This window comes from Rhipicephalus microplus, unplaced genomic scaffold (genome assembly GCF_043290135.1).
Source record: "Rhipicephalus microplus isolate Deutch F79 unplaced genomic scaffold, USDA_Rmic scaffold_609, whole genome shotgun sequence".
Lineage (NCBI taxonomy): Eukaryota > Metazoa > Arthropoda > Arachnida > Ixodida > Ixodidae > Rhipicephalus > Rhipicephalus microplus.
Genome location: NW_027465168.1, coordinates 2,501 through 15,000, shown reverse-complemented (window position 1 = coordinate 15,000; position 12,500 = coordinate 2,501). Strand labels below are relative to the sequence as shown.

Genomic DNA, 12,500 nt, shown 5'->3' with positions numbered 1-12,500 from the left:
TTCGCGCCGCCCCGGCTGACGCGGTTTCGTGCCGCCCCGGCAGACGCGGTTTTCGCGCCGCCCCGGCTGACGCGGTTTCGTGCCGCCCCGGCAGACGCAGTTCGGACTTAGCACTTTTCGGCTGTGCCTGGCTGGCGGCCCACTCACTCGATCGCCATGTCTGTTTGCCACAGTTTTCCCGGTGGTGCCGCACCCGGGCTCGCCCCGGCTGACGCAGTTTTCGCGCCGCCCCGGCTGACGCGGTTTCGTGCCGCCCCGGCAGACGCGGTTTTCGCGCCGCCCCGGCTGACGCGGTTTCGTGCCGCCCCGGCAGACGCAGTTCGGACTTAGCACTTTTCGGCTGTGCCTGGCTGGCGGCCCACTCACTCGATCGCCATGTCTGTTTGCCACAGTTTTCCCGGTGGTGCCGCACCCGGGCTCGCCCCGGCAGACGCGTTTTTTTTTTTCTTTCGCCCCGGCTGACGCAGTTTTCGCGCCGCCCCGGCTGACGCGGTTTCGTGCCGCCCCGGCAGACGCGGTTTTTTTGCACCGCCCCGGCTGACGCGGTTTTTGCCGCCCCGGCTGACGCAGTTCGGACTTGGCACTTTTTGGCTGAGCCTGGCTGGTGGCCCACTCACTCGATCGCCATGTCTGTTAGCCACAGTTTTCCCGGTGGTGCCGCACCCGGGCTCGCCCCGGCTGACGCAGTTTTCGCGCCGCCCCGGCAGACGCGGTTTTCGCGCCGCCCCGGCTGACGCGGTTTTTGCCGCCCCGGCTGACGCAGTTCGGACTTGGCACTTTTTGGGCTGAGCCTGGCTGGCGGCCCACTCACTCGATCGCCATGTCTGTTTGCCACAGTCTTCCCGGTGGTGCCGCACCCGGGCTCGCCCCGGCAGACGCGTTTTTTTTTTCTTTCGCCCCGGCAGACGTGGTTCCCCCCCCCCCTTTTCGCTCGCCCCGGCTGACGAGGTTTTCGCGCCGCCCCGGCTGACGCAGTTTTCGCGCCGCCCCGGCTGACGCGGTTTCGTGCCGCCCCGGCTGACGCGGTTTTCGCGCCGCCCCGGCTGACGCGGTTTTTGCGTCGTCCCGGCTGACACGGTTCGGACTTTGCACTTTTCGGCTGTGCCTGGCTGGCGGCCCACTCACTCGATCGCCATGTCTGTTTGCCACAGTTTTCCCGGTGGTGCCGCACCCGGGCTCGCCCCGGCTGACGCAGTTTTCGCGCCGCCCCGGCTGACGCGGTTTCGTGCCGCCCCGGCAGACGCGGTTTTCGCGCCGCCCCGGCTGACGCGGTTTCGTGCCGCCCCGGCAGACGCAGTTCGGACTTAGCACTTTTCGGCTGTGCCTGGCTGGCGGCCCACTCACTCGATCGCCATGTCTGTTTGCCACAGTTTTCCCGGTGGTGCCGCACCCGGGCTCGCCCCGGCTGACGCAGTTTTCGCGCCGCCCCGGCTGACGCGGTTTCGTGCCGCCCCGGCAGACGCGGTTTTCGCGCCGCCCCGGCTGACGCGGTTTCGTGCCGCCCCGGCAGACGCAGTTCGGACTTAGCACTTTTCGGCTGTGCCTGGCTGGCGGCCCACTCACTCGATCGCCATGTCTGTTTGCCACAGTTTTCCCGGTGGTGCCGCACCCGGGCTCGCCCCGGCAGACGCGTTTTTTTTTTTTTCTTTCGCCCCGGCTGACGCAGTTTTCGCGCCGCCCCGGCTGACGCGGTTTCGTGCCGCCCCGGCAGACGCGGTTTTTTGCGCCGCCCCGGCTGACGCGGTTTTTGCCGCCCCGGCTGACGCAGTTCGGACTTAGCACTTTTCGGCTGTGCCTGGCTGGCGGCCCACTCACTCGATCGCCATGTCTGTTTGCCACAGTTTTCCCGGTGGTGCCGCACCCGGGCTCGCCCCGGCTGACGCAGTTTTCGCGCCGCCCCGGCTGACGCGGTTTCGTGCCGCCCCGGCAGACGCGGTTTTCGCGCCGCCCCGGCTGACGCGGTTTCGTGCCGCCCCGGCAGACGCAGTTCGGACTTAGCACTTTTCGGCTGTGCCTGGCTGGCGGCCCACTCACTCGATCGCCATGTCTGTTTGCCACAGTTTTCCCGGTGGTGCCGCACCCGGGCTCGCCCCGGCTGACGCAGTTTTCGCGCCGCCCCGGCTGACGCGGTTTCGTGCCGCCCCGGCAGACGCGGTTTTCGCGCCGCCCCGGCTGACGCGGTTTCGTGCCGCCCCGGCAGACGCAGTTCGGACTTAGCACTTTTCGGCTGTGCCTGGCTGGCGGCCCACTCACTCGATCGCCATGTCTGTTTGCCACAGTTTTCCCGGTGGTGCCGCACCCGGGCTCGCCCCGGCAGACGCAGTTTTCGCGCCGCCCCGGCAGACGCGGTTTTCGCGCCGCCCCGGCTGACGCGGTTTTTGCCGCCCCGGCTGACGCAGTTCGGACTTGGCACTTTTTGGGCTGAGCCTGGCTGGCGGCCCACTCACTCGATCGCCATGTCTGTTTGCCACAGTCTTCCCGGTGGTGCCGCACCCGGGCTCGCCCCGGCAGACGCGTTTTTTTTTCTTTCGCCCCGGCAGACGTGGTTCCCCCCCCCCCTTTTCGCTCGCCCCGGCTGACGAGGTTTTCGCGCCGCCCCGGCTGACGCAGTTTTCGCGCCGCCCCGGCTGACGCGGTTTCGTGCCGCCCCGGCTGACGCGGTTTTCGCGCCGCCCCGGCTGACGCGGTTTTTGCGTCGCCCCGGCTGACACGGTTCGGACTTTGCACTTTTCGGCTGTGCCTGGCTGGCGGCCCACTCACTCGATCGCCATGTCTGTTTGCCACAGTTTTCCCGGTGGTGCCGCACCCGGGCTTGCCCCGGCAGACGCGTTTTTTTTTTTCTTTTCGCCCCGGCTGACGCAGTTTTCGCCCCGCCCCGGCTGACGCGGTTTCGTGCCGCCCCGGCAGACGCGGTTTTTTGCGCCGCCCCGGCTGACGCGGTTTTTGCCGCCCCGGCTGACGCAGTTCGGACTTTGCACTTTTTGGCTGAGCCTGGCTGGCGGCCCACTCACTCGATCGCCATGTCTGTTTGCCACAGTTTTCCCGGTGGTGCCGCACCCGGGCTCGCCCCGGCAGACGCGTTTTTTTTTTTCCTTCGCCCCGGCAGACGTGGTTCCCCCCCCCCCCTCCGTCTTTCTTTTTGTTTTTTTTTTCGCCGCGGCTGAAGTGGATTTTTCGGTGCCTCGACGCCCCGGTAGTCGCGGTTTTTCCGTTTCCGCACGGCCCCGGCTGACGCTGCTCGGTCACAGTCGCCTTTTGTGAGGATTGCAGACTTCTTGAGCGCGGGTGTTTTTTTTTTGTTGTTGTTGTTGTTTTATTACGCATTCGCTCCAGCAGACGCTGTTTAGACTTTTTGTTTCCTCTTTTATCCTGCGACGAGGTGACGAGGTTTATTCGGTGCCCCGCCGCCCCGGCTGAAGTGATTTTTCCTGTCCCGTGCCGCCCCGGCTGACGCGGTTGGGACTTCGCGTTTGTTCGGCCGCCACGGGTTTTGGCGCACTCGCTCGGTTGCTTGTTGTTGCCACTTGTTGCGAACCCAGGTTTCTTGAGCGAGCGCGGGCGTTTTTTCTTCCTTTCTTTCTTTGTTCTATGTGTTAGCGAATCGGCCTTTAATATCACACGAGGACTCACAACCAACAATTTTCAGTTTGAAGTGTAAAAAATCTGCAGGTGTTGACGTAACTGACTTGCCCCGTACCCTTGAGTACATCCATGAAGTTCTCGTAGTACTACTAAATCGCATTATTCCAAGTGGAGAAATTCCCATAAACTTGCAAACCTCTACACGAAAATCGGTGCGCGTGATAAAGTTGAAAATTATCGTCCGATATCAAATGTGCCTTCTATAACACAAATTCTAGGAAAAAAAAAAAAAAACACTTGTTCGCCGTTCTCTGCGCCGTGACTGGCAGCACTCCGGCGAAGCGAAACGGGGTCGATTCGAGCACGATATCGGCGTCTTTCGACGTGCTCGCCGGCGACCGTCGCACGAGTACGTCGCACGAGCGCGTCTGCCGGGGCGCCGTTTGCGAAGCCGACGCAAAAGTGGGAACCGCCGCTCGGATGATCGCCGCTTTCGGCAGAGTGAGTGTTGGCACTCCGGGGAAGCGAAACAGCGTGAATGCGCCCACGAAATCGGCGTATTTTGAAGTGCCCGCCGGCGACCGTCGCACGAGTACGGTAAACCGCGTCAGCCGGGGCGTAGTTCGGGACGCCGACGAAAAAGTGGGAAGCGCAACTCGGATCTTCGCCGTTTTTGCAGGAGTGAGTGGCGGCCCTCCTGCGAGACCAAGAAGCATCGATTCGTGCACGAATTCGGCGCCTTTCGACGTGATCGCCGGCGACCGTCGCTCGAGTAGGGCAAACCGCGTCTGCCGGGGCGGGCTTCGGGACGCCGATGCGAAAGTGGGAAACGCTGCTCGGATGTTCGCCGTTTTTGGCCGAGTGAGTGCTGGCACTCGGGCGAAGCCAAACGGGGCCGATTACGGCACGATATCGGCGTCTTTCGACGTGCCCGGCGGCGACCGTCGCACGAGTACGGTAAACCGCGTCAGCCCGGGCGGAGTTCGGGACGCCGATGCGAAAGTGGAGAACGCCGCTCGGATCTTCGCCGTTTTTGGAGGAGTGAGTGGCGGCACTCCGGAGAAGCCAAGGAGCGCCAATTAGCGCACGATATCGGCGTCTTTCGACGCGCTCGCCGGCGACCGTCGAACGAGTAGGGCAAACCGCGTCTGCCGGGGCGGGGTTTACGACGCCGACGCAAAAGTGGGAACCGCCGCTCGGATGTTGGCCGTTTTTGGCAGAGTGAGTGCTGGCACACCGGCGACGCGAAAGAGCGCGAAAGCGCCCACGAAAGTGGCGTATTTGGACGTGCTTGACGGCGACCGCTGCAGGAGTACGAAAAACCACGTCAGCCGGGGCGAGCGACCCACGGCGGTCTGGGTGCTTATCGCTGCTATTATAGGGGCACCCCGGCAGACGCAGAAAAAAAAAATTTTTTTTCGACCTTCTTTTTTGCTGGTCGAGCTCGGGTAACCCAGGTCGCAATGGGAGCCGCGCACGAAAGCGGCGTCGCGAGACGCGTTCGCGGTCGCTAGTCGCACGAGCTCGGCAACCGCGTCAGCCGGCGCGGAGTTCGGGATGCCGACGGCTAAGTGGGTACCGCTGCTCGGATGTTCGCCGTTTTTGGCCGAGTGAGTGCTGGCACTCCGGCGAAGCGAAACGGGGCCGATTCGGGCACGATATCGGCGTATTTCGACGTGCTCGCCGGCGACCGTCGCACGAGTACGGCAAAGCGCGTCTGCCGGGGCGAGGTTTGCGATGCCGACGAAAAAGTGGGAAGCGCCGCTCGGATCTTCGCCGTTTTTGCAGGAGTGAGTGGCGGCCCTCCTGCGAGACCAAGAAGCATCGACTCGCGCACGATATCGGTGTCTTTCGACGTGCCCGCCGGCCACCGCCGCACGAGTACGGCAAACCGCGTATGCCGGGGCGGGGTTGGCGACGCCGACGCAAAAGTGGGAACCGCCACTAGGATGTTCGCCGTTTTTGGCAGAGTGAGTGCTGGCACACCGGCGACGCGAAAGAGCGCGAAAGCGCCCACGAAAGTGGCGTATTTGGACGTGCTTGACGGCGACCGCTGCAGGAGTACGAAAAACCACGTCAGCCGGGGCGAGCGACCCACGGCGGTCTGGGTGCTTATCGCTGCTATTATAGGGGCACCCCGGCAGACGCAGAAAAAAAAAATTTTTTTTCGACCTTCTTTTTTGCTGGTCGAGCTCGGGTAACCCAGGTCGCAATGGGAGCCGCGCACGAAAGCGGCGTCGCGAGACGCGTTCGCGGTCGCTAGTCGCACGAGCTCGGCAACCGCGTCAGCCGGCGCGGAGTTCGGGATGCCGACGGCTAAGTGGGTACCGCTGCTCGGATGTTCGCCGTTTTTGGCCGAGTGAGTGCTGGCACTCCGGCGAAGCGAAACGGGGCCGATTCGGGCACGATATCGGCGTATTTCGACGTGCTCGCCGGCGACCGTCGCACGAGTACGGCAAAGCGCGTCTGCCGGGGCGAGGTTTGCGATGCCGACGAAAAAGTGGGAAGCGCCGCTCGGATCTTCGCCGTTTTTGCAGGAGTGAGTGGCGGCCCTCCTGCGAGACCAAGAAGCATCGACTCGCGCACGATATCGGTGTCTTTCGACGTGCCCGCCGGCCACCGCCGCACGAGTACGGCAAACCGCGTATGCCGGGGCGGGGTTGGCGACGCCGACGCAAAAGTGGGAACCGCCACTAGGATGTTCGCCGTTTTTGGCAGAGTGAGTGCTGGCACTCCGGCGAAGCGAAAGAGCGCGAATGCGCCCACGAAAGTGGCGTGTTTGGACGTGCTTGACGACGACCACCGCAGGAAAACGAAAAACCACGTCAGCCGGGGCGAGCGACCCATGGCGGTCTGGGTGCTTATCGCTGCTATTATAGGGGCACCCCGGCAGACGCAAAAAAAAAAAAATTTTTTTTCGACATTCTTTCTTGCTCGTCGACCTCGGGTGACCCAGGTCGCAGTGGGAGCCGCGCACGAAAGCGGCGTCGCGAGACGGCTTCGCGGTCGCTAGTCGCACGAGCTCGGCAACCGCGTCTGCCGGGGCGGAGTTCGGGACGCCGACGGCTAAGTGGGAACCGCCGCTCGGATGTTCGCCGTTTGTGGCCGAGTGAGTGCTGGCACTCCGGCGAAGCCAAACGGGGCCGATTCCGGCACGATATCGGCGTCTTTCTACGTGCTCGCCGGCGACCGTCGCACGAGTACGGCAAAGTGCGTCTGCCGGGGCGGGGTTTGCGACGCGTACGCAATAGTGAGAACCGTCGCTCGGATGTTCGTCGTCTTTCGCCGAGCCAGTGCTGGCACTCCGGCGAAGCCGAACGGAGCCGATTCGGGCACGATATCGGCGTCTTTCCACGTGCTCGCCGGCGACCGTCGCACGAGTACGGTAAACCGCGTCAGCCGGGGCGGAGTTCGGGACGCCGATGCGAAAGTGGGAAGCGCCGCTCGGATCTTCGCCGTTTTTGGAGGAGTCAGTGGCGGCACTCCGGTGAAGCCAAGGTGCGCCAATTCGCGCACGATATCGGCGTCTTTCGACGTGCCCGCCGGCCACCGTCGCACGAGTACGGCAAACCTCGTCTGCCGGGGCGGGGTTTGCGACGCCGACGCAAAAGTGGGAACCGCCGCTCGGATGTTCGCCGTTTTTGGCAGAGTGAGTGCTGGCACTCCGGCGAAGCGAAAGAGCGTGAATGCGCCCACGAAAGTAGCGTATTTGGACGTGCTTGACGGCGACCGCCGCAGGAGTACGAAAAACCACGTCAGCCGGGGCGAGCGACCCACGGCGGTCTGGGTGCTTATCGCTGCTATTATAGGGGCACCCCGGCAGACGCAGAAAGAAAAAAAAAAAAAAAATGGGGACATGGCGTGCGTCACCGTGCGGCTTCGCAGCGTTGCCGAAGTCGCCGAGCCCTTCGACTGAGCCGAACGGCGGACAGGGAACGTTGGTCGGCCGTTCTAACCTGTCGGTGCCACGCCGAGACGTCGTTAAGGAAAACCGCGTCGTGGGCCTCTACGACGCCGTCGAGTCGTTGTACGTTTGGTGTCCAGCGTGTCGGCGGCGAGTAGCGGACACGTCGTTCACGACTTCGGTCTTTCGCAGTCGACGCGAACTTGCGGAGAGTCGTGGTGCCTCACGTTTTCGGCAGAAACCGCGGCGGAATTTTCCCGTGCGTGCGCGCACGACCTCGGTGCTGTGCCGTCAGCGTAGTGTTGCACAAACTCGTGGCCTACCCAAGGTGCGGTACGTTTGCGGCCGTATCCTCGGTGGGAATTTCGTGAGTAGGGTCGCAAATTCTACGACCTCGGCGGGTTTGAGAGCGACGTAGACTTGTGGCACGCTCAACGTGCCACACGTTTCGGGGCACACCCGCGGTGAAATTTTCTCGAGTACGCTCGTATTAGTGCCCAAGGAGGTCTGGGTACTTATCGCTGCTATTATGTGGGGGTTCTCGTGAGCGGCGTACGCGAAAGCGACCGGGTGTCTGATATGCGGCGGGCTTCGGCCTCGTCAAGCGTGTCCTCGGGTCTGCTCCAGGGGAATCCACGGCAGTCGTCTGCAGCCTCATCCGCTTGATGCGTTAGGGGCTGGTTGTCGGACGGTGCCGTTTTACCACGATATCGAGGTGTGTTCCGTGTCGTCCTCGGGCGATTCAGATGCGAAAGCGCCGAAGACGCGGGCGTGACCCGTCGTCTGGCGGCTTTGCAGTCTCGGCTCCGTTGCTAGTTCCGGCCGGTCCACCGACAGTGCAGCGGGCTTGGGCAACCCGCACGGCGCGACCGAGTCGATGCAACGAAAAAGAGCGAGCATGAACGTGCTTCTTGCCGCACGGCTCCCACTCGTCTTTCGGGAAGGTTGTGCCGTAGCGAGCTCGAACGCCGTCATCTCGGAGTGCAAAATAAGCGTGTTGGGGCGCCTGAAGGTGGCCTCCGCCGCACACAGACTGCGTCCGGCCCGCCGAAGGCGAGGACGGACGCGCAGTCGAACGATTACCTGGTTGATCCTGCCAGTAATCATATGCTTGTCTCAAAGATTAAGCCATGCATGTCTAAGTACATGCCGAAATAAGGCGAAACCGCGAATGGCTCATTAAATCAGTTATGGTTCCTTAGATCGTTTCTTCCTACTTGGATAACTGTGGCAATTCTAGAGCTAATACATGCAGTGAGCCTGGAGCCCTTTGGGTAACGGGTGCTTTTATTAGACCAAGATCGATCGGGTTTCGGCCCGTATTGTGTGGTGACTCTGGATAACTTTGTGCTGATCGCATGGCCACGAGCCGGCGACGTTTCTTTCAAGTGTCTGCCTTATCAACTTTCGATGGTAGGTTACTTGCTTACCATGGTTGTTACGGGTAACGGAGAATCAGGGTTCGATTCCGGAGAGGGAGCCTGAGAAACGGCTACCACATCCAAGGAAGGCAGCAGGCGCGCAAATTACCCACTCCCGGCACGGGGAGGTAGTGACGAAAAATAACAATACGGGACTCTTTTGAGGCCCCGTAATTGAAATGAGTACACTCTAAATCCTTTAACGAGGATCAATTGGAGGGCAAGTCTGGTGCCAGCAGCCGCGGTAATTCCAGCTCCAATAGCGTATACTAAAGCTGCTGCGGTTAAAAAGCTCGTAGTTGGATCTCAGTTCCAGACGAGTAGTGCATCTACCCGATGCGACGGCTCGGACTGAACATCATGCCGGTTCTTTCTTGGTGCACTTCATTGTGTGCCTCGAGATGGCCGGTGCTTTTACTTTGAAAAAATTAGAGTGCTCAACGCAGGCGAGTCGCCTGAATAAACTTGCATGGAATAATAGAACAAGACCTCGTTTCTGTTCTGTTGGTTTTTGGAATACGAGGTAATGATTAAGAGGGACGGACGGGGGCATTCGTATTGCGGCGCTAGAGGTGAAATTCTTGGACCGTCGCAAGACGAACTACTGCGAAAGCATTTGCCAAGAATGTTTTCATTGATCAAGAACGAAAGTCAGAGGTTCGAAGGCGATCAGATACCGCCCTAGTTCTGACCATAAACGATGCCAACCAGCGATCCGCCTGAGTTACTCAAATGACTCGGCGGGCAGCTTCCGGGAAACCAAAGTATTTGGGTTCCGGGGGAAGTATGGTTGCAAAGCTGAAACTTAAAGGAATTGACGGAAGGGCACCACCAGGAGTGGAGCCTGCGGCTTAATTTGACTCAACACGGGAAAACTTACCCGGCCCGGACACTGGGAGGATTGACAGATTGAGAGCTCTTTCTTGATTCGGTGGATGGTGGTGCATGGCCGTTCTTAGTTGGTGGAGCGATTTGTCTGGTTAATTCCGATAACGAACGAGACTCTAGCCTATTAAATAGGTGCGGGGTTCCCAGCACCTTACAACCTTCTTAGAGGGACAAGCGGCTCCTAGCCGCACGAAACAGAGCAATAACAGGTCTGTGATGCCCTTAGATGTCCGGGGCCGCACGCGCGCTACACTGAAGGAAGCAGCGTGTCTTTATCCCTGTCTGAAAAGACTGGGTAACCCGTGGAACTTCTTTCGTGATTGGGATAGGGGCTTGCAATTGTTCCCCTTGAACGAGGAATTCCCAGTAAGCGCGAGTCATAAGCTCGCGTTGATTACGTCCCTGCCCTTTGTACACACCGCCCGTCGCTACTACCGATTGAATGATTTAGTGAGGTCTTCGGACCGATGTCCGGCGCGGCCTTTCGGTTGCGCCGGTCTGTTGGAAAGATGACCAAACTTGATCATTTAGAGGAAGTAAAAGTCGTAACAAGGTTTCCGTAGGTGAACCTGCGGAAGGATCATTAACGGATTGTGAAGGGTGAGCGCCTCAGCTGCGTCTGCGCCCGACACTTTCTGCCGCTGACCCCGTTTGGACGCGGGGTCGGCTTTTCCCCACGGGGCTGCCTGAATGTGGAGCGGCACCCCGTGACAAATTGTTGCGCCCAGCGGACGCCAACACCGCGACCTTGGACGGTCGGCCAGGTGGCGGACGCGGGTACAAACGGCGCAACGCACTCATAGGTCGGCTTTCGACCCGCCACTGCACCGTGGCTCGAAGCGCTCGAAATGCGCGACCCGACCGCTGCGGGACCGCCTAGTACTGTAAACAGGAGCGGCGGAGCGCGAACGGCGAGTCGTGGTTACGTCGGTAGAAGGCGAGGCTGCGCGTTCCCGAAACGCCAGCCGAGTGCCCTCCCGACCGTTCGAGCGTGCAAGAACGAGACCCGACAATCGCGCGGCGACTGCCAAGTACGAGAGGAACGGCACAAGCGTCGGCGGTCGGTCAAGGAACTGGCGATGTGACGGGTCCGCTGTGCACCAGTGCATACCGTCCCGCCGTCCGCGGCAAGCGCCTCCGCGTCCTCGGGTGACGGAGGCTGCCGGTCGGTTCTTGCAGGCGAGGGATCTCGCTGGCACCGGTTCGCGTTGACGCGCGGCCGGTCATGGCACGGCGATGCGACGGCCGAGGTGCGCAGTACTCGATGGAGGAACCGCACGCTCCGATGACCGTCCCGCCCTCCGCGGCGTATGCGTACCGACCGTAATGGTTGCAGCAGCGCCGGCCGGCTTTTGAATTCGCCACACGAAACACGGTGCGAGATCGCGGTTAGGGGAGCGTCGACGTTGCCAGGCGTTTTGCTTGCTGCCGAGGGAAAGGCGGCACGGCCACGTCGCGCTCGTCGCGATTAGCGGGTCTGCGCGCTTTGGGAAGGTGCCGCAACGACTTGCCGAAAGAGGAAGCACGGAAGAACGAGGGACTTGGACGTCCCGACAATTGAACGCACTTGCGGCCAGGCCCTTGCTGGCTTCGTTCTTCCGCCTCGAGTAGGCTCGTACGCGGCTCCGGCGCCGAAAGTGGTCCTTGGCACCGACTTCGGTGGACGTGGGAAGTGCCGCGCAAGTACGGCGCGCCTGGCTCCACCTGTTGGCTAAAGTAGGCAGCCGGATCGGCATTTTGGTGTGCGGTGGCAAACCGTGGATGCGAAAAAAGCTTGTGCGATTTCGTGGAACAAAAAGCGGGGGTCCCCCTTTTTATGCGGAGGAGACCGACCCGCCTGCCGTGGTGAACCGCGACGCCACGGTAAAAACGGGAGAGGCTTGTCGATGGGACCGTGCATCCCGCGCTCCACGGAGGCCGGGAGGCGGCCGCCCGAGGAAATGTGTAGCCGTCGAGGCCCGCATCTGCGTGCACTCTTATCCAAATGGGTGTACCGCAGGCATTTTCTGGTTAGGCGGGCCAATGAGAGCGAGCACACAACGATACCTACGGGTCCGGCTTGGAGAACCGGCTTCGACGCCTCCCGAGTATTTATAGAGGGGTGGACCACGAAAGCACTCGCAAGTAGCGAAAGCGAAACGCCGTCCGAAACACACCGTTTGCTCGATTTGCGGCAGCCGAAAAAGGCGCGGCAGAGTTTTGGAGTCCAAGCGTGCGCTGAAAAGCGCCCTTCTTGGCCACTGTTTGGCCGAGTGCCAGAAACGTTTGGTTTTGACTGTACGGAATTGAACAAACACTTTTTCACGACTCTAAGCGGTGGATCACTCGGTTCTCGGGTCGATGAAGAACGCAGCCAGCTGCGAGACTTGGTGTGAATTGCAGGACACACTGAGCACTGATTCTTTGAACGCACATTGCGGCCTTGGGTCTTCCCTTGGCTTCGTCTGTCTGAGGGTCGGATCACATATCAAGAGAGCCTTCGGCGCACAAGGGAACGTGAGCCGTCGACTCGTTTTGACCGCGTCGGCAACACGGACAGCACGCTGAACACCTCACAGCGAGCGCCAACAGCGGCCACTCAAGGGCGAGACGGTGGCGACCGTCGTGCCAGAGCCCAACCGAAACGGGGGCGACCGACTGCATTGAGGATGTGGCACCTCGTTGAGACCGCCGCAGGACTTCGAGTCGGAAGGAAGCCTGCAGGG

The 12,500-nt window shown here is 61.4% G+C and overlaps 2 non-coding genes across 2 annotated transcripts; both read left to right on the top strand.

The window, feature by feature from the left end:
* The first annotated feature begins 8,566 nt into the window (after positions 1-8,566).
* LOC142795301 (small subunit ribosomal RNA) lies at positions 8,567-10,381 on the top strand. The gene has a single exon (XR_012892926.1). It is a non-coding gene; the product is annotated as a small subunit ribosomal RNA (ribosomal RNA).
* A 1,719-nt stretch (positions 10,382-12,100) lies between these two features.
* LOC142795295 (5.8S ribosomal RNA) lies at positions 12,101-12,253 on the top strand. Its single transcript, XR_012892922.1, has one exon. It is a non-coding gene; the product is annotated as a 5.8S ribosomal RNA (ribosomal RNA).
* Positions 12,254-12,500: the final 247 nt, after the last annotated feature.